The sequence below is a fragment of the Peromyscus leucopus genome, chromosome 8a (assembly GCF_004664715.2).
Source record: "Peromyscus leucopus breed LL Stock chromosome 8a, UCI_PerLeu_2.1, whole genome shotgun sequence".
In the NCBI taxonomy this organism is placed as follows: domain Eukaryota; kingdom Metazoa; phylum Chordata; class Mammalia; order Rodentia; family Cricetidae; genus Peromyscus; species Peromyscus leucopus.
Window position 1 is genome coordinate 54,496,665 of NC_051085.1, and position 26,135 is coordinate 54,522,799.

The 26,135-nt window shown below is 49.9% G+C and overlaps 1 protein-coding gene across 4 annotated transcripts in view; it reads left to right on the plus strand.

Annotated features, from left to right (window-relative positions):
* Rps6ka2 (ribosomal protein S6 kinase A2) overlaps window positions 1-26,135 on the plus strand; it is a 279,954-nt gene that overhangs the window by 174,026 nt on the left and 79,793 nt on the right. The window lies entirely within an intron of this gene.

Genomic DNA, 26,135 nt, shown 5'->3' on the forward strand with positions numbered 1-26,135 from the left:
TCAGCACCAGGTGGACTTTTCTGCTCGAGGGTCATGGGCTTGCTCCTCTGTGACCCCAGAGTAGGGTGCAGGGCCAGTTCTGTTTGCTGAGCCCTGCTCCATAGCTTTAAGAACAGACAAAAAACGCAAACCGTTTATCCAGTCACGTAGTTTCTGAATGCTGCATGCACGGGGATGCACCACTGTTTTGTGTGATGCTGGGGACCGAGCCCAAGGCCCCACTCAGCCTCTCTGTGGCTCTTGTTCCACTTACTGAGTGTGACTTGCTGACCTGTGAAATCCGGCCGAGTCCTTCTGAGTCCTCAGTGCAGCTGCTCCTGCCGAGGGACATTTTCACGTAGAGGCAGGTAATGTACTGTACTCGATGGTGCTTGGAACGGGGGAGAGCATAGTGCTGACTGCCCAGGAGGCACCTCTGACTCTCAAAGCCCTCTTTGTCCTGCTTTGTGTCTAAGTCCTTGGTCATACTCTAAGCTCTGACATGGATGGTCTCTTCTGATCCACTTTTTCCTGGCCCTTTGCTCAGAGAGGGGCAATTGCTTCCCCAGGACTGCACATCTGTCCACTCCCGAGGACTGCACATCTGTCTGCTCCCCAGGACTGCACATCTATCACTCCCCAGGACTGCACATCTGTCCGCTCCCCAGGACTGCACATGTGTCTGCTCCCCAGGACTGCACAGCTATCCACTCCCCCAGGACTGCACATCTGTCCACTACTCAGGACTGCACATCTGTCACTCCCCAGGACTGCACATGTGTCTGCTCCCCAGGACTGCACATCTGTCCACTCCCCAGGACTGCACATCTGTCCACTCCCCCAGGACTGCACATCTGTCCACTACTCAGGACTGCACATCTGTCACTCCCCAGGACTGCACATCTGTCCACTCCCCAGGACTGCACATCTGTCCGCTCCCCAGGACTGCACATCTGTCCGCTCCCCAGGACGCACATCTGTCACTCCCCAGGACTGCACATCTGTCCACTCCCCCAGGACTGCACATCTGTCCGCTTCTCAGGACTGCACATCTATCTACTCCCTTGCCCTTTGTGTTTCCCCGGCTTGGCTTCATAAATACCGATTCTTCCTTCATTTGCGTTGGCTCTTCTGAGGATTTTATTTGATATATTTTCAAGTAAATTTTGCTGTGTGTAGTTAAAGTCTAGAGAGTGGCATTGTGTGGTACATACAGATTACTGATAAGATTTTGAGTGAAGCATGTGAACACACGCAGGGTCTCGTGTGGTTAGCACTTTGTCCTGTGGTCGTGGCTAGAGTGGCTGGTGTCGGCCACATTAACTCGAAGCTCACGTGCAGCTGTTTAAATACCCGTGCCTCCCGAGGGGCTCAGCTCAGTCTTCAGGTGACCCAGCCCCAGCATTCTTCATCTTTGGGTACTTAACCCTGGAGTGGGATCTTCTTCCCCATAGAAGGTATCTCAAGCCCTGCAGACTATTTGCCAAGCTGTAGGCTTGATCAGTCCTCCTGCTTCAGGCTCTGGAGTAGCTCTGCTGTGGCAGGCTCGTGATCGGTCAAGTCTGCTGACATGCAAAATAGCCAGGACTCTGGTTTCATTGGCAACTCTTTCTGAGATTTAAGCAGAAAGGAAAAACCATTAGGAGTTTGCTCTAACCAGGCGGTCTGCATCATCCAGTTAGGGTTGCCAGTTCCAGACCTTAGGTCTTTGTCCGACCTTGACTCACCCCATCCCACCAGTCTTCAGTGTCTCAAATGACCCTCTTGTGTCTCAGTGGCCCCTCTCCCACCCAGCAAGCCAGTCCTGGGCTACCTTCCTCTAGCCTCTGTCCACATTGCCTGGGATGACCTCAGGTGACTTTAGTGTGTAAATCTTGTTTCCCCAACTGTATACAAATATCTTTCCGTCTTACCTTGTTTTCAAGAGTTTGTTTTTATGTGAAGTACTTAGAAGAGATTTCGAAAATGTCTTCAGCAAATACAGCTTGCATGGGTCTGAACATCCTGTGAGTCTTCATTCGAGGGCTGGAGTGCACTGTCAGTATTTCCGGAGATGTTTGAGATGTAGGTGATGTGGCCTCTTGCTACTGTAGGTCAGTGTGGGAGTCACTGCAGAAGCTGGAAACGCAGGTCCTGTCCTCCATGCCTAAAACCGATGGGGATGCAAACACAGACCTGAGGGTCCAGTGGCTGCCTCAGTGGAGCATTTCCACAGGTTTCCGTGAGTTCCCCTCCCACAAGGAAGGTTGTTTACGATCCAGGACATCGGTTGTCAGGCTGGTTTATCTTCCATGTCTGCATGAGTGTGACATGCAGTGACTGAGGATCCATGTTCCCAGAGCTGTGGGCTTAGTCTTGAAGCTAATGGCACCCATTCTTATGCTTCTGCCCATGACCGTGAACTGGGCAGATTGAGCAGAGACCCGGGGTGCAGAGACCCGGGGTGCAGAGACCCGGGGTGCAGAGACCCGGGGTACAGAGACCCGGGGTGCAGAGACCCGGGGTGCCTCCACTCTGCTGCTCGTTGAGTTGTGGAGCTGACATCTGCTCCACATTGGCTGCTCAGCCTCTGCTGGTGAAGGTGGAGGTTGGCCCCAGGGCTAGTTTCTGTTTCACTCTGACCATCTGTTTGCAGACAGCCTGGGGCAGGGACCACTGTTCCGCACAGCTCTGAAGAGAGTGGTGGCCAGCCCAGAGTTCCCGATCTGGGTTGTGAGTCACCGGGCTTTTCCTACGCTCTGTTCTGTGAAGGGCCACCTTGCTCGCTGCCCTCCCATGGCCTGGGCCATCTCTTCTCTCACTCCCAGCCTGAAGTCAGCCTAAGGACACCCCGTTCACTCCATCAGCAGCTGGTCCCCCTGAGCCACTGTGACGGAGCGGCTTTGTGATGTTCCGAGGCCTGCTTTGAGTTTCTGCTGGTTCATTTACTTCTTGGGATGACCAGTCACGGTGTGCTGACCTTCCCTTCAGAGGCAGGAACTGAGCCTACATGGTGAGGGCTTCCCTGTGTCACACAGGAGGGGATGACAAGGCTGAGAGCAGATTTAGAGGACGCGTCTCCCCTGTGTCCATCGGAAGCAAACCTGAATCTCTTGTCTTTATTTTGCCCTCTTTGCTTCCTTTGCCCACACTGATGTGGAGACTGGGAGGCTGGAGGCTAACCACACACGCCCTGGCTAGGACATTTAGCCCTGTACTTTGTCCTGTTGGTGTTATGCCCAGGGATGGGCATAGCTACCCATGAACTTCAAAAGCAGATTCTGTAATTGGGTTGGCAGGAAACATATTGGGGCACCATGCTGATCAATACAGACCCGTGAGCGGTCCTCAGCCTCCCATGTTCCAAAAGAAAGGAACCACGATGGAGAAGTGACAGCGGCTGACAGTGTGAGGACCAAGGTCCACCCCCATTGGATTTCCCTGTCCGGGCCACATGCCTGGCTCAGTCTGCTGCTTTTCATGAAGTCAAGGCTGGACTTTGTTTTTCCACTATTACAGGACAATTTGAGTGGAAAGAAAAATATGAGTCATGGTCCTCTCTTGGAGCCTAAGCTTCAGAGAGCCAAAGATTCCAAAGAGCTCCAGGTCGTCCATACTAGGTGCTGCCATAGAGCTCCTGGCCGTCCACACTAGGTGCTGGCACAGAGCTCCTGGTCATCTATACTAGGTGCTGGCACAGAGCTCCTGGTCGTCCACACTAGGTGCTGGCATAGAGCTCCTGGTCGCCCATACTAGGTGCTGGCATAGAGCTCCTGGTCGTCCACACTAGGTGCTGGCATAGAAATCCTCCATGTGTTTTTCAGACATCTTGCTGTAAGGCTTCTATGTGCCAGCATCTTAAAATCGGTCCAGATTGAATCTTGAGTCAGTGTTGTTGGAAATCCCAAGTTCTGCCAAATGATTCGGAGTTTCTGGACCAATATTGCATTTCACGTGGGTCATCTGTCCGCCCTCTGTGAGAAGTTGATCCTATTGGGTTATTTCTAGGGTGGGCTTTTCAAACAACCTGTGTCCCACAAACTTGGTGCAATAGCCTGTCCAGTTATGGTTGAACTTTACTCAGTATCAGTGTAACATAGCAGGACGGGGAGGGGGGGGGTCACAGCGTAGGTCATAGTGAGCAGGTTGAGGCATGTGCCTAAGTCCTTTCAAGATTTCCAGGCATTCTTTGTTTAGCAGCGTTACTTCATGGCATGGTGCTCTAATACAGCTAGAAAAGGTAGTTTAAAGTGTGATTTCCCCTGGCAATGTCCACATCGCCACCGAGTATGGTAAACAAATTACTACAAATGAGAGACTGAGGCCGGGCGGAGGTGGCACACACCTGTAATCCAGCACTCTGGAGGCAGAGTCAGGTGGATCTCTGTGAGTTTGAGGCCAGCCTGGGCTACCAAGTGAGTTCCAGGAAAGGCGCAAAGCTACGCAGAGAAACCCTGTCTCGAACCTCCCCCCCCCCAAAAAAAAAAAAAACAAAAAAAAACCCAAAACCCAAACCAAAAACCAAAAAACAAATAAGAGACTGAGTGCTGAGGACTGGACTGTGTCCCCGACAGGCCATACGTTGAGGCACTGACATCACAGGGCCAGCACAGAAGCCAGAAGCAAGCCATGGGAAAAGAACCCACAGGCGTGGGCCCGAGTCTGGGACTGATGTCCATGTCAGAAGAGGACACAAGAGTTGTTCTCCACCATGCGGGGACCCGGTAGCCGCTGTAAGCCCGGAAGAAGGCCCTTGCCAGGAATAAGCCTTGATCTGTGGTGTTTTTGTCCTGGTATCCAGAGCAGACTAAGTTCCAAAAACACCACGGCATTTTCATTTGTAGGCCTGGCTTCGTGGCAGAGCGTCTAGTAAGATTATTAGATAGACTTTAAGGATACATTTTTATTGGTCTTTAATTAGTGTCTCAGTCACCGCTGGGTGATGAGATGACTATACATGGACCGAATGTATTGATGGTGCTTTGCTGTGTTCTAGGTTAGACAGGACGCATGTCGGCTTGTGGAAGCGGCGTGCGGGATCCAGCGAGGCTGCCTGTTTCCTTCCAGCAGATCCGCTTTCAGACTGAGCATTGTCTCCTACACCCAGTCAAACACATCTCCTGCCGCCAGAGATGGAGGCGGCAGAGTCTGTGTGTCTGGCTTCTCGGAGCTGGGTTTCGGGAATGTTTCTCCTGTGCCCCCTCTGGGCAGCAGCGGAGCCTGGCTGTGACATCAGTCAGTCCCTCCTCATCTGTAGGTGAGAGACGGTGGGTAGCGCACATCGGCCTTGGAGGACCAGTCTCTCCTCCTCTGCCTCCTCTGGCCACCTCTTCCAGTTGTTGGAGACTCTCGTGAGGTATTTAGTCTCGGAGCTTCACTGAGGCCAAGTGGGTGAATCTTCCTCATACTCAGAATGGCAGTGCTAGCCTGGTGTCTGGCCGCGGCTTCCTGCAGGGCTGGCCTCCCTGGGGTAGAGCATCCAGGACTGTCTGTGTATGCTGCAGCCAAGCATGACTCCTCAGCTGAGCTCACAAATAGCAGTTTTGATAGTTTCTAGCAACTAATTATCTATAATATGATACTCTGAAAAATACAAAAATATAGAATAAACTTACCCAAGTTGCTCTATCTTAGAATTGATAGTGGTATTTTGTTTTTCCAAGTTCAATTTCTATTTATACTTTAGTTCTGTTTTCCTCATGTGAATTTAAAAAAAGCGATCATCAACCAAATTAAGACAAATGAACCTTGAAGTAGGGAAAACTCACGTTACAGTGAGTTATTTTTCTTAAACATCCAAATAATTATTCACATTAAAGTACCCCAAATATCTAAGTTTGAAAACCAACTTGTTAGGACACTGAGGCACGGTCCACAGTTACTATGACAACGGTTCCTGCTCTCTGTCTCCCCTTGCTCTGTGACTTGGATGTGTGTAGCCATCCCTACAAAGAAGCCCGCTAGTTTGCCTCTTGAATGCTCCCCAGAATTCACTTGGGAGGTGGTGGAATATTGAGGAGGTGAGCCGTGGGGACGTTTTAGGTCACTGATGAATTGTTCTTCAAGGGGTAGGTGGGACTCTGGTCCCTCTCTTGCTCTTTCTCCTTTGTTTCCTGGGCTCATGAAGGCCACAGTCACCATGTGTCCTGCCGTAGACCCCAAAAGTAGATTTGAGTGACGGCGAAGAAAACGGGGGGCAAAACGCCGTGAAGTGGCTTCTCTTGGGTGTTTTGTCAAGTGACAGAAGGACAACTAGCGTGTCTGCAGGGCGTTCTGCAGGGGGTTCCTTGAACGCATCTGGCTTTTCCATCACAGTGGGATCAGGGAACTTGCTACTATCTTAATTTTTCGTGGTGTTTTACTATAGGGAAAATAGTTACTTATTTAATTTTCCAGAGTAAGATGTACGCATTTGTTATGAATATGGTTTAAAAAAACAAAACAAAACAAAACAAAGGCCTAGACCCATCATTGAGAGAGAACTTTCACAGGTCCAGGCACATTTAAGTTTGAAATGCAATCTGTGCTTGTGAGCTCACCCACACTGGCTGATGAGGGAGCCAGTGGAGAGCATCTGGGGGCCAGCGGAGAGCATCTGGGAGCCAGGGGAGAGCATCTGGGAGCAGGAAGCATAGTAACGGGGTTGAGGGGCAGCCACAGGGAAATCCTACACTCGCTCAAGAAGTCACACTGGGCTGGATGTTGGACATTTCAAACAAAAAGGCTTTCCTTAAAATTATTTTGTGTACTTGGAGGCCTCCTCCCAGGTCTCCTCACCGAGGCCGATGCTCCTGGTCTTCAGCCTCCTGCTCTGGCCACTGGATCAGCAGTTTCCTGAGCCAACAGCTCCTCTTTAAACTGGTGTCTAAGCTTTCCAACCTGCTGTAATCTGCATCTTGTCCTGGAGTTTGTGGAGAACGTGAAGCCCCATGGGGGCTGTCCTCACAAGTTGGTGGAGAGAAGGAGACATGCTGAGAAGGAGCCCCTCTTGCGTTCTTAGAGACACAGCAACCTGACTGTTGCACCCAGGAGGGTATGGTGCGGGATAGAACCCCCCACCCCCTCCCCAGCTCCAAGACCAGGGAGACCTGGGCTTTTCCTAATGCGAAAGTAAATAGCATTGAGAGCGGAAGTGATCCTTGACTGGATTCCTGGGCCATAAATGTATGAAAAACGATTCCCTAAATTTCTCAGCCCCCTTTTTTGGTAGTTCATTAAAAACCACTAGTTCCCTCAGGCTGGGGATGTATCTCAGTCCTGTCTCTTGTGCAGTGTAAGCCAGATGTGGTAGCCTGTAATCCTAGTCCTCAGGAAATGGAGGCAAGAAGACAAGAAGCTGAAGGTCATTGCTGGCTGCAGAGCAAATCCAGGGCCAGTGTAAGCTGCATAAGACCCTATCAAAAAACCAACCAACTAAACTAGCAAGAAAACACCCACAGGGTTAGGTTTTGTGTGCCTAATCCTCTGAAAAGTTAGCGTTCCCTCCTATATCCTCCCCATTCAGTACCATGTGACATCTCTTCCCCTACCTCACCCCTGACCCCCTCCCTGAGCCTCTGACTTCTAATATTTCTAGTTGGGACATAGAACTGGGTCGGATAGAGAAGAGGAAGAGGAAAGAATCCTGAACGCTCTGTTTGGGTTAATTTCATCCAAAAATGTGCACAGCCTATGGGATCTCAGGTTTCTCCCAGCCTGCCAGATCTGAGCAGAGCACAGGGTAAGTCGAGGTGTGTTTCAGGGTGGGTTGTAGCTGTGTGCCTTGTACGGAGGACAGAGGGTTTTTTTTTTTTAAACTTTCCCACCTGCTTCTCCATTTACCCTGGGGTTGGGGCATCTTGGGTTGCCGTGACTCCACAGCCCGGTGGCTTGGTACTGAGGGGTGCATTGGTCATCAGGCAGGAAGGGCAGAGCCTGCAGGACTGGGGCCCCAGACAGCAGCACTGCTAGGCTGCCCGGTGACTCACAGGAAGCCAGCTCTTAAGCCCTCTAAACACTGCGTAGTAAAACTCTGGGATCCCTGCCCCATAGCCAGGACTCTGATGTAATGAAGCATCCCTGTTCGTTTTGGTTGAGACTCTTTGCAGATGACTTGGCATGTGTGTTGTTTGTATAATCATGAAAAGGGACACCTGTGAGTCCTCTTCTTAACCTGGCAATGAGATTGTGAGTGCTGGACCTAAGAGAAGGAAAGGGTAGAGAATGGTAAGACATGAGCCCCGCTTTCCTTAAATACCACAGAACTGGTCTTTTCCTGCTGATCGACTTCTTGCATTGGAAAGGCCTGCTTCATTCTCCTAGGGTGTCTGGTAGCGTATCTCCATGGCTGATCTTACATGTGCCAACTTCACAGGACAGGGTCTGTTCATTGTCTCCAAGGCAGTCTGGTACGCAGCAACATTTTAGTTAAAAATGCCTTCAAATAGAAGTGTCTTAACTGTACTGTGGTGACATGTTTTTATAATCTCTGTGGCTTTGCCATCTTAGAGACTTCTGGAAGCATCTCATCCTTATGCATGCTTCTCTCTTACAGTTGGGCGGGCTTCTCCACAGAGAGCAGCCACCCTTCCTGGGAATGGCCTCAGCCCTCTGCTACCATGTTTTATAGTAACTTCTGGTTTTACAGTGTTACTCAGAACATCTGAACAAAGAAAATAGGGAAAGCAAAAAACAAAAAAACCACAGATCAGAACCAAACAGTTTGGACCAAACCATGTGTGACTGCAGGGCCTCTGGCACTCATGGCCCGTGGCCTGCCACGGGCTGATTAGGTTAACCATCCTCCTCTTGTGGTCCTGGTTGCTTCCATATGCTATACTGCTATCCTGTGTCAGGATAAGTGTTTTTTGACCTGGCTCTCTCACTAAATGCTGAGGGTGAAATGTGAAGGATTTTCGCTCTTTCTGTTGGGTTGGATAGGGTTTTGAATGTAGAATCTCATAAAATGCCATCCATTGTGCCTCTTTCAGCTCCCGGGTCAGTCCTCACTGCCCTCTGTATTAACAGTGCCAGGAGTTCAGAGACCCCAGCTCAGGGCCAGTTTTTCACACCTTACTCTCTGGGTGGGGCATCAGAGTGTCGAGCTCTTGTTTTATATAGCTGTACTGCCGTGGTCAGTAGAGTCTTTGAGTGTGTCTTTTCCCTATGTGACTCACCAGTGTTCAGCCTCACCATCTTTGTGCAAACACATCTGCTTCTGGTTTGCAGAAATGAAAAGCGAGGCGCAGGATGGCCGGGTACTTGCCCAAGGCATCCTGCTCCCAACACTGGAGCCCCAGCTGAATCTGGCCATCCGCCACCCACATATGGGGCAGTTATACTCCTTTGAGCCAGGTTACGGAGGGAGTTCTGTTTGTGACGGGTGAGGATTCTTGCAGATAGTCAGAAAGTCGTAAGAAGAGAGCAAGCTCCATCCGTCCGTGCCGTCAGAATGCTGAGATGTTTTCAGGGGCAGAGAATGAGCAGAAAGCAACACCAGCTCCACTGCTGGCCGTGGCTCACTGCCGTGGCCTTTAGCTGGTGTCTCCCCTAGAAAGCCTGGCTATTGGTTGTTGTATTAAGACAACTCCATGTAGTTAAAGGGGAGGTTTATTTTGTGGGGTAACTTACAAGTGAAGGGATAGGTTACAGGGTCCGGAAAAGGTGTAGTGCAGTCCAGCGAGCGGTGTTTTTTGGAGAACTCTGCTCGGTCTGCCTCCAGCGTCCAGGATCCAGGAACAAAGAGAGCTGGCACATCCGGATCTCAGGTCTTAAGGGCTCCTGTCTCGGCCCCACCTCATAGTCATGACAATTACCGGAAGCCTCAATGGGGGTGGTACTTCCAGGTCAAAGCTGGAACAGCTGCCCACTACACCTGGCCTTCAACACGACAACAGAACTAAGTTGCTATGTGGGAGTAGTTATCCTCTTGGCAATTTGGACCCCACATAGAGGGCCTCAGAACACTGCCAGAGAGCTCTGTAGTCTTGGTCAAACCACCTAGCTTCTGTCTTTCAATGTAAAGACAGAAAGAAAAAGGTATGAATCTTTGAAGTTTTCCAAAGGTTTATTTCTGTTGTTTTCATAGAGTGTGTGTGTGTTGAATATGTGTGGCGTGTGTGTGTGTATGTGTGTGTGTGTGTGTGTGTGCGCGCGCGCGCACGCGCGCGCAACACTATATGCTCACATGCAAAGGACAGAGCAGGACGTTGTGGGTCTTCTATTCCTTTCCACAGACTGTTGTGACAAGGTCTCTCACTGAACAGGAAGCTTAGTATCTGGGATAGGCTGGCTCACGATCTGCCTATCTTGACCCCAGTGCTGGGGTTTCAGGCCGGTGCAGACATGCCAGGATTTTTACACAGTCATGGAGGATGCAAACTCAGGTCATCATGCTTGTAGGGCAAGCTTTCTTACCCACTGAACCATCTCCTGGGCCCTGTCTTCATGATGTTAAAGTCTTCCCTGCAGCATGCTGTAAGAGGTTGTCCAGCCTCCAAACCCAGCACTCTACTTAGAGCCTGGAATTTTGCACCTGGAGAGCCCACCATGGCAGTGCTGGTCCTTAGCGGGGAAGTTGATGCCAGCAGACCAGCCATGGGTAGCACAGAGAGGTGGGTGTGTAAAGGAAGTCACTCCTAGCTGCTGGCAAAAGTAGGGGATATGCAGGTCCGCGGCAGTGTAGCGCTGCCCCGAAACCACCCTGTTCTCGCGGTGTTACCAAGATTCCCATCTTCGATGGAGTAGAAATTTGTTTTTCTATAGGCCGAGTCCTGCTTTTCTAGTTGTCTCATGTGTTAGAATGGCTTTCTCTGTGTGTGTTCCTGTAGTCTGAGGAAATGTTTAAGATCTTCCTGCAGCCAGCATTGGTTGGTTAGTTGGGACAGTGAGAAGTGAGGCATGTGCTCCGTGTGAGGGGATGTAGCCCGTGGCATCGGCCACATGGTGTGTCCTGGTCACACTGCATGGAGCAGCTTTGGCAGGGCAGCTTTATCCCCAGACTATGAAGACTGAGAACCATGTAAAGTCGTAGTAGGTCGTGCTGCCTTGAGTGACCTTCTGCATGTGGGATGAAGGATGCTGCCTCCTCTGTCTTTGAACTCTAGACTAACCATTTATGTTAGCTTTTCCTCTCTCTTGACCTTGGCAGGGTCCGGTGTGTCTCCCTACTTGGCTTGTCTCTGACTGGAGTCTCACACGGTCAGGTCTCTAGGGCATGTCTTTGGTCACGATGAAAACATGAAAAGCACAGGAAGTGAGGACACATTGGAAGGTGAGGGACATAGTCCACTAACAGGACACCATGACATGTCCTGGGCAACAGGCTGTGGAGGCCCAACACCTTTATCATCAGTTTTTATGGAATGGTTAATGTGTATGTGGGAGACAGTGTATCAAAGACAAATCATGAGACTCTAAAGAAAATTAGACTCCTGAAAACCCTACCCTCGGGTACATGAATATCATCTTGGGATGCTTTTGTTCTGTTTTTCAGTTTGTACCTGCACAGAAGTTCTCTAATAAAATTATTATAAATCTGAACATAGAATTCTATGTTCTTTTAGAAGAAACAGTATCATAAGCATGTTCCAGTGCCGTTGATTATCATAAGTGACTTTTCTTTCATGCAGGGGTATGCTGCACATGTTGAACTTATTTATGCTCTACAGAACATTTAGGATTTCCCTGATGTCTTCTCTCTAAAGAACACTGAGATGGATTCCTGGACAGCTATATGTCCTTAGCTGTTTTGGAAACTCCTGAATTGTCCCACCATTGAGGCTTTTGACACAAGAGGACATGCTGCCTCCAGCACACCCCTGAGTTGAGGTCAGACTGTCTTTTCTGTCAGGCAATCACTGTGCTGAAATTCAGCAAACATTGGGGACTTTTTTTTTTCCTAACATTTTGACTAAGTAGATAGAGGGGAAAAAAAAAAATCTCATCTATTTTATTTTACTTATTTGGCTGCTGAATAAGTTACTTAAAAAAACCTATTTCTTGACTGTATACTTTCATTACGTGTAAACTATGCCCATTCCATTGACCACATTTTCTTTCAGGGGACAGGAACAGGAACACACACACACACACACTCAGGGGACAGGAACAGGAACACACACACACACACACACACACACACACACACACACACATACACATGCACGCACTCACACGCACGCACACGCACACCCCTCCTGTTTATTTGTTTGAGTCAGGGTCTCAGTAAGCTGGTCTGAACTTGCCAAACAGCCAGGCTGGCCTTAAACTTGCTGTCATCCTCCTGCCTCTTCCTCTGCGCCCCAGTACTGTAATTACAGGTGTGCGCCGCTACCCCACCTTTCTTCTGTCCACCGTTGGTCTGCGGACTTTTAAAAGGCTTGCTCTACACAAACCCGTGTCTCCCTCACAGTGACTTTTTTCCTGAGCTGGAAGCGTCGATGTCTGCTCTGTGTTTCCTGGTCTTCCACCTTGGGTGCGAGTGTTTTTCAGACTCCCGAGAAGATGTTTGGTGTCTAAGCTCACTGGGTGATATGCTTGCTGTTCCATCCACCAGAGACAAGGGCAGCTCTCGTGACCAGAACTGACTGGTCCCCCACTGGTTCTGTGGTTTGGAGCCTTGGTCATGCATTGACCCTGCCTGCCTCCTGGTGGGCTGTGGCCCCTCTTAACTCTCTGCATTTTTCTCCAATGGCTGTATCGTTCTCCATTACTTTATGTGAAGCTTAGAGACATTTTGTCATTTTTAATTTCTAAGGAAGAACTTAAAATTTAGATGGAAACTGGAGTGAGTATGCGTTACTCTAGACAGCCTTCCACTTGTCTTCCTGCATGCCTATATCTACCACCTGTCACTCATCTTTGGGTTTGCCTTTAGGTGATGTTTTCAATATTTGAACGTTTGCCGTTATATATTTAGGAGTGCATATTTAATATTTATCCCTTTAAATGTTTTATGGTTACTCTAACTGCATTGCTATTTTTGACATACAAGAGTAGGACTGATTTGTGCATAGTATTTAACATCAAGCCCTCTGTTATTATATCTAATATTTATTTTGGCTTACACTAAATGTACAGGCACCTCTGCCAAGCTGTATTTGCGGTCTCACTGCCTTTCCTGTCTTTACTTCCTTTTTTAGAGTTTGTTAAATAAAAGCGTTGACTTGGTCCTCTTTGTAAGTCCTGTACTTTGGGCTCCAGGGTCTGTGTTTTGGGGAGATGGTGGACACGGAAATGACGGCACTGCTGCTGACCTTGTTTCTCACTGGGGAGCAGGGACAGGTGCCAGAGTGTCTCTGTGGAGTGTGTAGAGGAGCTGCCACAGAAAGGCACTCAGTGCCCTCGAGACCTGCCTGCCCTGAAGTGTGCTGGATAGTGCTCATTCCCATGGGGCTTAGTACCTGGAGCCCCTCGAGTGAGTGGCCTAGGACCCACTGTCATGTGGCTAGGCCGTCAGGTACAGAGTGCTCAGTGTGCTCTCCCCACTTGGCTTCTTGGTCTTGGTAGCTGAGTGGATGCATGCTCTGGGTCAGCCAATGAGGTGGAGCCTCATCCTCAATGTTATGTGATTTCATGAACTTCCTTCAAGTAATAATCAATACTTGGATTCTGAGCTCAAGACCTACTCAGTAAAAATTAACTTCCTTACATTGTGTCCATTGTGTGGGAGTGGAGTTAGAGGTACAGGGTAGGAACTTGCTCCTAGGATGGCAGAGTAGAATATGTTTTAGATTTTCCCCAGAACTGTGTGGGGATATGTGAGGATCCTGTTCAGGGGAACAGCGGAGAGCTGCTCTTGTAGGGACAAGAGCTGCTACTTTTGTTTCTGTAGAAGCATACGACAAATCTCAGGACAGAACACACATTCATCCTAGAGCCATGGCAGCATCTAGAAGTTGGTCCAGCCAAACACAGTGGACCCACTTTTGGCAGATCTCCCCCGAGTGACCGGAAGACCTCATAAAGGAATGCCACCATTGTGTGCATGAGAAATCAGTAGTCACTGGGCCCAGAGAGGTAGACACCAGGGGCATATGAGAAGGGAACCAGGACCAGGCACATGGTGCTCAGTATTAGCCAGGGTCAGTCTTGGATACCTAGAAGGTTCTCCGATAGGAGATACACCATGTTCAAATGTAAAGGACACAGGCAAGAAGCTGAGTGAAGTGACAGATGCACTGTACCCGGAGGCCAACAGGGATTGTCACTTTAGAGGAAAGCCCACTGGCAGCCTCTCAGATCCTGGGTCTCTGCCCTGAGAAGTGCCTAAACCTGTCACCTCTTCTCTGTTTCTCCATGTCCCTACTGTTAACTCTAGTCACCTGGCCTTACTTCCTTTACATGCCTGGATCCTCTTGGCTAGTCACTCATTTCCGGGGACCTGTGTGGAGGATGAGCATCAAGATGGCATTTAGATGGGGCTATAGAAGGATCGTGGACTTGCCTCAGACGCACGCCAGAGGTGTGCTGAGGTGTAACCTTGAGTCATGCATTCTGTCTAGAACTTTACATTTGCCTCATTGGGTGAACCCATAGTTCACTGTGCCCTGTTTTACAGGTGGTAAGCTAGGCAAGCATTAGGAGAAACTCAGTTCCCCAAATGTTGTTCCATTTTACCTCAACAGACATAGAAGGTCACGTGGCAAGGTTGCTCTCATACTGTCCTGTTGCTGGTGGGCTGTGGTTCTGAGCTGGCTCTGGGATCCTTGGGCCCACTGTGCTCAGAGCAAGGTGAGAGATATACATCAGTCAGCTACAGTATGGGCAGTGAGTGGCTTTGTAGGTGCAGTGGCCAGCTGCAGTCTGTGCTGTAGGTGGCTGGAGAATGCAGTGGCCAGCTGCAGTCTATGCAGTAGGTGGCTGATGTATGTGCAGTGGCCAGCTGCAGTCTGTGCCATAGATGGCTGAAGAATGTGCAGTAGCCAGCTGCAGCCTGTGCTGTAGGTGGCTGAAGAATGTGCAGTGGCCAGCTGTAGTCTGTGCCATAGATGGCTGAGGTATGTGCAGTGGGAGGCTGCAGTGTGTGCAGTAGGTGGCTGAGGTATGTACAGTGGCCAGCTGCAGTGTGTGCAGTAGGTGGCTGAAGAATGTGCAGTGGCCAGCTGCAGTCTGTGCAGTAGGTGGCTGAGGTATGTGCAGTGGGAGGCTGCAGTGTGTGCATTTGGCAGCTGGGGTATGTCCAGGGTGCGGCTAGTGAATCTTCCAATTCTACTTCCAGGGAGGGTGCAGCTCCTCTGCCTAGGGCTGCAGGGTGGGATGGGACGGACCTCGTTTCTTTAAGGGCGTGGAAAGAGTACAGGTGGGAACATGTGATGGACTGGACCCATGTGACGAGGGTGAGCAGTGCACACTATTGAAGAAGAAAGCCAGGCTGGGCATTCTGTGCAGCAGCAGATTAGACCTGGCTAGGAGTTACCTTCATATAAGTACCGTGAGTTAACTGTGCGCCCGGCTTGGATTCACCGCCTCAGAACTTTGACCTCATCTGGGGCAAAGCCTTTGGTGCCACCAGCGACGTTGTGAGGGTGGTGACAGATAGTCCCAACTAGTTCCGATTGGTCCTTGGTCAGCAGCTGTAGGGCCACAGCATTGAAAGTGCAGGGAGCCTTTATGTGACGGAGCCTGGCACATGGTGCCCACGTGGTAACTGGTCCTTTTGGCATTGCTGTGTAGTAAGTAGGGTGAGCGTGCTTTCTAGAAAATGTTCTGAAACTGGCACTGATGTGGTCTCCCCCCACATCAGTAGTAGTTATTATTATGTAGTTCAATCATAAAAAAACTGGCCTCACCTTGTCCAGTGAGCTAGTGATAGGTTCCTATTAGTTTCTCCTTATGCTTGCCTAGCTTGCCACCTGTAAAACAGGGCACAGCGAACTATGGGTTTACCCAATGAGGCAAATGTGAAGTTCTAGAAAGAATGCATGACTCAAGGTTACTCCTCAGCACACCTCTGGCGTGTGTCTGAGGCAAGTCCACGATCCTTCTATAGCCCCATCTAAATGCCATCTTGATGCTCATCCTCCACACAGGTCCCCGGAAATGAGTGACTAGCCAAGAGGATCCAGGCATATAAAGGAAGTAAGGCCAGGTGACTAGAGTTAACCGTAGGGACATGGAGAAACAGAGAAGAGGTGATAGGTTTAGGCACTTCTCAGGGCAGAGACCCCAGGATCTGAGAGGCTGCCAGTGGGCTTTCCTCTAAAGTGACAATCCCTGTTGGCCTCCGGGTACAGTGCATCTGTTACGTCACTCGGCTTCTTGCCTGTGTCCTTTGCACTTGAACATAGTGTATCTCCTATCGGAGAACCTTCTGAGTTCCTGGAACCCAGCTAAGAGTGCTGACCGGGTGCCACCTGTATGTATATCTGCCACATGCATCGAGGTCAGCTCTGTGAGTTAACCTACGTTAATCTGATTTTAAGTGATAGGTACCCTTTCCTGCCCAGTCCTATCCTGGGTTCTCTGTGTCTCTCCTGAGGGTTCCCAGAACTGCCTGCCAGTTTTACACCCACACGGGGGAACAGTTTCGTTAGAATGTCCTCCTGGCTGTGTCCCTGCTGGCACTGATGGCTGCAGCAGCCCACAAGCTTTGTGTCTCCTGGACCAGTCCACGGTGTTCACGGATGCACATGGTTCTGAGTGCTACACCCAGCTCTAAGCCCGTGGGCTTGAAGGCTTTTCCTGGACACAGCCTGGTGGCCGGACTGTGATGGGCTTCTGCCTGGATCTGTCTAAGCATCCAGCCCCAGAGGCCATGGAACTGGAGGCCACTAGAGAACACAGATGTTCCAGGACAGGCTGTTACCTGTGAGATCTCAGCTCCACCTCCAGGAGGGTGGTGACTTGGTTGCAAAGGGACGTGTTTGGTGCCAGGAGGTGTGACAGGATGAATCCTGTGGGAAAGTCACTCTCCAGCATGGGTAGTTCAGTGTCTAGGGAGAGATGAGTCTGCATCCTCTCAGATGAGCGTGATGACAGGCAGCTTGAGGGGCACCACTGTGTCCCAGCATCCAGGCCTTTGTTTCCTGGGGAATGGATGAGCCAAAAGAAAATGTGTGTTGCTGGCTCCCGGGGGAAGCTGGGAAATGACAAAAGCATGTTGCAGAAGCCATCTCCCTTTCTTGTGACTGTCTTTCAGTTTAAACCGTGAACCTCTTTCCAGTTGGCTCAAGGATTTGCAATTGGTGGTGAATTCCATTATCTGGGGTGGGGGTGGGGGCACAGAGGTGCTGGCGTGAGGTGCCACCCGGGCAGGTGGCTGAGTGTGTTCAGTTCTGGCTTCCGCTCTCCTCACAGGCAGGCTGCTGGGCCCAGCCTGGGGATCATTAATCTTTCATGATCTCCAGGCTAACTGTTAGAAGCAGATTTGCTGCTCAGATTAATTTTAGCATCAGAATAGTTGGCTTCCCTTTAGCACATCCCCATTGTTTAAAACAATTTCGTAGGGTAGCCATAAAAGGTGCCTTTATTAAGATTTCTGTAGAAGACTCCTTCTCCTTTTCTCTTTAATGTCAGAGGTTTGCTAAAGGGTCTTTTGAGAGGCAGTAAAACTGAACCCATTGTTACACAAGACGCAGCGCCTGTGTGATCAAGCTGAGGTACTAACATGATGGGAAGAGACCTGTTCACCTCACATACACTCCACTGAGACTCAGCCTCAGCACATGACCCCTTGTCTGGCTGCTCTCACGGGAGTCCCTATGCATTTGCTTTGGTTCTCCAGGCATATTCTAGGTACCCATCTTAGCTCACCCCTGCTCCTGGAAGTCTCCCATAACCTTTCAAGTTAAACTCTGAGGTCCAATTCACAAAGAAATCCCAGAGCTTGGGGTGAGTCCCTTTCCATCCATTGTGGAAATTTTCTCTGGGTCAGCCAGCCTAACTGCACTGGTTCATTCCTGAAATGTTGAGACCTCATGCATAGTATGTCTCCACCAGGGTGAGCTGGAGACCTAGAACATGTTATCTCTGGGGACACCCAACAGCAGCCCAGGGTCAAGCTCTTAGGAGTGATTCAGCTGCGGCTAATCAGTAGTGCTGGTCGTTGTCTTTGCCTCTGTCTGGCGCTGGTGCCATGGACCACCCTGAGGGCAGGGACTGCAGCTCCTCATCTTCACCTCAGATGAGAAGGGATTTGCTGGCATCACTGTGTGTGCTGTGCGCGCACTTTATGGACGTGCACACGTGGGTGTGTGTGCACGCACGGCCATGGCTCGAAGTAGCTGTCCCATGCATTTGCCAGCTTATCGGCGTCTCAGCCCTTCTCACCGCGGGATCCTCACGAGCAAACCTACGGCTTGGCCTCGTGGAGTCACTGTGGTACTCAGTTCAGATCTGCCCCTCTGAGCGGGCAGCCTCTTCTCCCAGAGTGCTCTGAGGGCAAAGTGGCATGAGGTGTGCAGAGGCCCTGCCTGGTGCCAACACAGAGGTGTGGGCACATGCTACTCTCCCCTCTCGGCTCGTGGAGGCAGCCCCCTTTCTGCACACACAGTGGACTGGAGTCAGACACTTCTTTTGAGTTCTGACGCTCGGGGACATGGTGGCTGCTGTGGCACTACTTCGTTGGTGACTTGAAAGCGGGGATTGAGGGGCTCATTTCTGGAAGTCCATTTTCCCAGGACTCCTCCCTTGGAAGGACAACGAGGTCTTAAGATTTGGGGAGGCAGCCGGGCAGTGGTGGCACACTCGGGAGGCATCTCTGTGAGTTCTAGGCCAGCCTGGTCTACAGAGAGAGTCCCAGGACAGGCACCAAAACGACACGGAGAAACCCTGTCTCGGAAAACAAACAAACAAACAAACAAACAAAAACAAGATTTGGGGAGGCAACACCAGCAACGAGCCAAGAACACCAAGGGCCAGTTTCTCGCCCAAGACAGGTTGGTGGTTTCAGAAAGGCTGTGGAGCAAAGTGAAGGTAGCGAGAGACGGATTTGATTTCAGGGGAGGCAAGAACAGGCTCACCTGCTTAGTGAGGGAGCGGGGTGGGCAGGGCAGCTCTTTGCCTTGGGAGGAAGAGGGGAGGTGAGGGAGGTGGTGTGTTTGCAGTGAGCAGGAGACCCGGGTAGGTGGGATAATGCAGCAGCCGGATAGAGCAAACCAGGGATTTGGAGTTCCTGAATGTGCAGATATCAAAGGGAGCTCAGGTCTTTGTCTTCTGGGCCTGGATCTGTAGACTATAAAGGTAGAGATGTATGTATCGGTTGGGGAGCATCAGATTGGTGTCCAGTTGTCTCCTGGTTCCCAAGGATGTGCCGGATTTTGGGGGGGGGGGGGTATGTTTGCGCGTGTTCGTGAGTAACCACTCCCGGCTTGGAGGGGACCACTCCCTTTGCTGCTGTTGTCGGGAATGGCGGGGTTGTTTTTCTTATGGGTGGGTCAATTGAACTCTTTCCTCCAATTGAATGATGTCTGCACCAGGCTGTGCTTGAGTCATGGAATCTGAGTTGTCAAGCGTACTGTTACAGCGTGCTGGCCTGGGAAGTCCTCTGCCTGAGGGGAAAGAGCGAGGCCTTTGCAGAATCCGTGGCCATGGACACTGCTGTTTTCTTATGTACGTAGTGAAGACTGGGGAAGTGTAGTGCAGCTTCAGGGCCAGGACACTGGTGTTTCTATTCCTCGAGCATGTGTTTGGTGAGATGGAGCTGACCAGAGATACTAGTTCACGCCCCAGGGGTGAGTGTGTTCCCTAGCATTTTCCTTCTAGAGAATTCTTGGAGATGGCTGAAACCTAGGAAGTGTTATATACCACATCCACTTCAGCCACCGACATCCTCTAGGCTTGCCTCTGTGAAGGGCATGATCCCCAGGCTGCTGACACAGTTTGCTGCTCAGATGTATGAAGGGTACTTCAGTCAACACGTGTTAATGCTTTTCATGTGGGTTCTGTTAAGTGGAACTCACCAGGGCACTGTGGATAGCCTCCTAGAATAAGGACACTCAATCCAGACACTGTTTTTAAGAACTTTTCTAATTGATGAGAAAAACGGTAACTCCCGATTCTCTCTTGGCTCTCACTTTTCTGTGTGTAGAGGAAGGTTTGTGTTGTTTATCCTGCTCTTTGGCTGGTGATGAGTGTGCCCCCCTCCCACTTCCCGAGTCTCCCCAATGAACCTGACAATCTTTGTCCCTCGTCCCCGCCAGGGGGCTTCGCTTCTTTCCATGCGGAGGGGCTGTCTGTGGAGAGGCAGTCTACTCTGTGGGATGACAGCATGTGTGAGTAGTATTGACTGGGAGATGATGCATGCGTGAGTAGTGTTCACTGACTGCCGGATGCCTTTCTCAGGAGAGGATGAAAACGATACAGACCAAGAAAAGTGTAAGTCTGGGATGATCACAGCAGCAGCCAGGGGTCTTTGGCTGGGAACGCAGAGCCTAGAGGGTACGGCCACAGATCTGCTGCTTCCTCCTGGAGGCGAAGGGGGCTGCCTCGTGGCATAGGGGCCAGGACAGGGCCACTTACTGCAGAGGTGCCTCTTTGACTCTGTTGACTCAGAGCTTGGAAGGACAGAGCAGCTTCTAAGGAGCCTGAAACATCCCAGCAGGCCAGCTTCAGATGAGGAGTGTTCTTATAGTTCCTGGATGTAGAGAGAAAGACTCAGAAATTCTCTTCTTTCCCCAAGAATCCCGCACATGAGTGGAGCCCTGACCTCACTGCTTTCCCTGAGTTTGCTCCCTGAAAAGAGTCCCTTCTTGGCAACTGTCACATCCTGAGGACAGCCCATCACCCTTTATCTAGGAGTACTCCACCCTTTTCCCGTGATCTTCTTAAAATATGCTCTCACTATAAGCAAGGCATCAGTGACTCTGCTGTAACATCACTGTACATCTCAGTCACTGTTCTGTTGCTGTGGAGAGACATCACGACCAAGGTAATTCTTATAAAGGAAAGCATTTAATTGGGGCTGGCTTACAGTTTCAGAGGTTCAGTCCATTATCATCTTGGCAGGACATGGCGGCATGCAGGCAGACACGGTGCTGGAGGAGCTGAGAGTGCTACATCCAGATTGGCAGGTAGCAGGAAGAGAGAGACACTGGGCGTGTTGTGAGCATTTGAAATCCCAAAGCCCACCACGAGTGACACACTTTCTCCAACGAGGCCACACCTCCTAAGCCCTGCCAAGTAGCGCTACTTTCTAATAACTGAGTATTCAAATATATGAGCCTACAGGGGCCGTTCTTATTCAGACCACCGTACTGGAGGAAGGGCAGGTCTGGGGGAGAAGGAAGGATGCACTCGCTCCATGGCAATGCTCTGTTCTCTTTTAGGAACAGGTCTTTTCTACTGGGAGGCAGGAGTATCCAGGACCAAGAGAGGGGATCCCTTTCCTCATGCAAAACACACTACATCTGGCAGAGAGAAAGTGTGCTTAGGCGTGTGTTGGTGGTTCTAGTTGTCATGTGCACTTGTAGCTTCCCCAAGTCAGGACACACACCCACAGTTGAGGAGAGGAGTTCCTGCCCTGTTGCTGTATCCCTCCAAACCCAGGAAATGATAGGACTCTCAGCGGGCAGTTCAGCTCAGCATCCTTACTGGATGAGTTTCAGTCTGCTTTATGTGGTATGAATAATTGTTTTTTTTTCTTCAGGTCCTAAGACCAGTGTCTCATGTGGATGGGCAGGGTGTGTGATCTCCACGTGGCACATGTATGTGGATTCACATGACTAAAATGTTTTCCCAAACCTCAAGCAAGGATGGCTTTTAGCCAGTTTCCCTCAAACTTAAAAAAAAAAAAAAATGAATGTGTAATGTAAATAATGGCTTAGGGTTATAGGAAGTTTTCAACTCCCCTTACACTGTGGATAGGGAAGGTCTCCTAAGGGTGGTGAGGCCATGTGCATACCAACTCTGTAGTCTGTCTGGAGGTGGGTGTCCTACAGGGACCAGCATGTGGGTGTGACACATTCATCTTAAACCATCCCACAAAGTCTCCCTTGATTTCCCTGCAGGTGCTTACAGAGTAGATGCTGTGTGCCAGGCATTTGGCTGAGCAGACAGGGACACATTGGAGCATATATATGTGTTGGTGCACTGTGTATCCTGTCCTGTGGAGGATCCCATGGACACTGAGATGGATGATGGGAATCCCAGTGTCTTCTGGGAGGGTTGGCTAGGCCAGCTTATTTCTTCCAAACCATGTCCCAGGGTGCAAGGGAACAAGGAGCTTGGGACCGGAATCCACCTGCCACAGGGAGGGTTGTGATTGGCCTTGCTGTAGATCTTTGGATGCTTGGTGCTCCTGAGGAAGAGGAAATGTGATCTCAGGAGTAAACTGTGTTGTGAGGCTGAAAGGGAGGCCGCTCCGCGTAAATGGACCTATCCAGTTTATCGCCTCTCTTGACAGCCTTCATCTGCGCTTGTCGCTGGAAGCCTGTAATTTTTGGCGTGTGTGGGCTTCAGTAAATATCTTCGTGCTACTTGAGTCTTCCTTTTGTGCCAGGTTCCCGGTTCTGACAGCTCTGCAGACCAAGCGCGGATAGATAATAGCACTGTGTTGGCAGAGGAGGGGCACTATAGACCAAGCGCTGGTAGATAATAGCACCGTGTTGGCAGGGAGGGGTACTGGAAAGCTTGGAGCTAAATCCATTTTTTTCTTTTCATAAAGTATTTCATAATCTTTTAAAAATGTGGAATAGCTTAGTTGACAACCACAGAAAGGAAACAAAGAAGAGATGGAGGGATGGGGGAGGGGCGGGGAGAAGAAAGGAAGAGAAAGGGGGAGGGAGAGTCATCTAGTGGATTCCTTTTCATGAGGTTTCTGTCCCAAATTTTCATCAGTTTCAGAAAAAGGGGAGACCACACCCTACTGCAATCATTTACGCTTAATTCTGAAGTGTGTGGCTCGTTGGGTCTGGATTCTGATTGTGAGGGTGAAAAGTGAAAGTGAAAGTTGTACGGTAAGGGTCACACCTGCTCTGACACTTTCTTCTCAAGGATTCTGAAGAATATCTACTTCCAGCAGGAAGCAGAAAACACGGCCGGCCGAGGCCAGAGATGGAGGAGGCCAGAGCCCTCTCACGGCCTGTCACAGAGAACTGCGTCCCTTAAGGCCTCCTTCAGAGATTTCACAGGCAGGGTGCAGACCCGGCAACCACTTGCAGAAGTGACTAGCCCTCTGGGTTAGTGTTACTAACTGCAGGGAAAACTGAATTCTTCATGTGCTTATCTAGAAAGCCAGCAAAGTGAACACACACATGTGTATAAACGTGCAATAGATACATCACACTTGATTCAGAGGTCTGTGATTGGCACTGGCCCTAACTTTACTTTGTTAGTATTTTATTGATGCGTATGGATGCGTATGCAGAGTGCTCTCAGCGGACAGAGGAGTGTGTCGATCTGCTGGAGCTGGAGAGATGGGAACTGAACTCTGGTCCTCTAGAACAGCAACACTCATTCTGAACTGCTGAGCCGTCTCTCTGGCCCACATGACGTTACTTTAAAGACTTTTTTTTTTTTTTTTTTTGGTCAGTTTTCAGTAGATTGACACCAAGCCCACCTCAACCTGCTTTCTCCTGTAAGCATGTTGGCACCCTGGAGAAGAGTGCACAGCGGTCCTCATTGCGTGGATTGCATGGTTCGGCTCTCACCATGCACCTTGTTGAAAACTCTGTCCCTGCATCCAAAGGGGTCTAGTATGTCAAGTATTAAAACTCCTGTATATCTAAGACCAGCAAACTGATCTTTTCTACCTATTATTCTTTGCATCCAGAAACTATTAGTCTCTCTCCCCCTTTTCCTTGCAGCAGGTTATCTAATCTGATTTGTTTTTCAAAACACAGACCTAGTTTCACCTAAACTTGAGATTTAATTTCAGTATAGCTGGATGTGATGGTGGTAGGTGAGCCTTGGGAATTCATACAGTCATTTGGGGGAGGTAGCTTTGTGGCATCTAGTTTTCTTATCTAGAGAGACAACTGATCATCTTGATTAGTTTTACATTTCTAGAGGAGAAATTTAGAAAACAGAGAGGGAATTAATTGCTCATGGCACCATCAGTTAGCATGTGGTATTTACACAGTAGCACACCCATAGGACTTCCAGATGGACTGAGGAGCAGAGAAGTCTTACTGGACTCAGATGTCCCAAAGGGAGGCAGGTTCTGAGTCCTTAAGGGGCCGTGTGTTTGGGGGCAACCCAGCTTCCACCCTGTGGATACTGTCAGTGGGAAGGAGGCCCCTGCAAACGTGGAGCTCCGCCCACCAGCCACGCTCATTATTCCAGCTTGCAGGGGGTCCCATTTTCATACAGTATGTTCCATGAAACTGCAGCAGACCATGGGGTGAAAAGGGTGGGAGACTGTGAGGCGAGGGTAGAGCTTTCATTTAAGAACAAAGAAACAGAGGAGAAAACACCCAAGGGGAAGATTCATGCCACCTTAGGAACCTAAGTCAGCAGGGCAGGGAGAAGGGGTGGGAGGCTTGTGGCGGGGGTGGGGGGTGGGGTGGGACAGACGAAGAGGACACCACACAAGAGGTCACACTTGTTTCTGGGATCGTCCCTCCTCCAACTGCTCTTCAGCTATTGCTGCCGTATTGTAAAAATCACAAATGTAGTTCTCAGGTGGCTTGTGTGACTTCTTTTTGAAGATCAAGTCCCAGGCAACCATCTCAGCCTGTCTTCTGTCTTACTGTCCTGTGGGTGTGTGCTTGCCTCTCTGACTACTTTCCTGGGCCCAGTTACTTTCTTCAGTAGGAGAAGGTGAAGGTTACTCTCCAAGGTGGCTGAGAAAAGAGGGCTTGGTGATGCGTCTGAACTTCCCGTTCCTCTGGGGACCATGCACATCAGTTAAATATTACGTGGGATGTCCCGAGCATCAGCAGGGATGGAAGAGATCCCAGGTCCCCAAGAAGGACTTACTGTGTGTTTCCCCTGCCTGTATTCAGTCTGGGGTTTCATCTGCATCTTTGCCTTTGATTCTTTTCCTGCTCCTGGTTTCTCTTCTTCCCATGATTCTGTGGCAGGCTTGGTCATCCTTGACCCTTCTCAGTATCGGTTCTTGTTGACCTTAGTCACACTGCTCAGCAAAGCCGTGCTGGGGTCCACCCGCTGTTGCCCCATCCGCTCTACGTTTATTTGTGCGTCAGTTGAGTTCATTCTGCTTCTGCCTTTCCTTCCTTCCTTCCCTCCCACTCTCCCTGGTGCCCTCCCTCTCTCCTTCACTCCCCTACCCTCACGCAGGCTCTCACCATACAGCCCTAGAGGGCCTGGAACTGGATACATAGCCTAAGCTGGCTTAGACTTTGTAGGAGGCCTCTGCCTCCTAAGTTCTGAGGTTAAAGACATGCATTACTGCTTACAGTTTGCGTTTTTATTTCATGATCCCTGTCACACATTTATTCTGTTATTTTTCTGGGAATTGATATTCTGGACGTAGCCTCTGATTTCCAGAATGAGCTCCCCACTGTCACAGGGTCAGAGACTAGGTGGTCTGTAGTCTTTTTGTCCAGGGTTGGGGCCCTGTGAGATCCCCTCCCCCCCTCCCACAATGACAATATGTCTGCTGGTGTTGTCATTGTTCAGGTCCTGTTTAGGCAGCTATATTGATGAGGTATCAATTTATACTCATGTATGTGTGCGTGTATATATGTATGTATGTATATGCACACATCTATACATTAAATCTGTATATGAGAGAGAGCATGTGGTTTATACAACAAACCTGTAGCCAACGTTCTGCTAAATGGAGGAAAACTAAACATTTCCTCGAAAGTTAGGAATTAGACACGATGTCTACTCTGACCCTTTTTATTCAGTATAGCACTCACAACCTTAGCTGGAGCTACAAGACAAGAGAAAGACATAAAAGAGATAAAACAGGAGAGGAGAAAAAGGCCGTTTGTGGCCTTACCCTTTGTAGCTGCTTTCAGGGCCGTCCTTCCTACTTCCTGCTCTCCGGGAACATTCTAGAACCCTGCCGCAGCTCAGTAGGATTTCTTAGAACTCATGGTCATCAATGGCATGCAGGGGTGACCCTGGCCTCTGATTTCTCTCTCTCAAGTCATGGGATGATGGGCTTGTAAGTGGAGCTGGCATCTGACATTGAAACCGGCTTCTTTCTCCAACACCTCTAAGAGTTCTGTTCTCGGGCGCTGTGCCAAACGCTGAGCGTTTAGTGCAGTTCGTGGTTTAGGAGCAGATGTTCTGTCCCTGGGGAATTGCATTAAAACCCCTGTAGAGTTTTGGATACAGTGACCAGC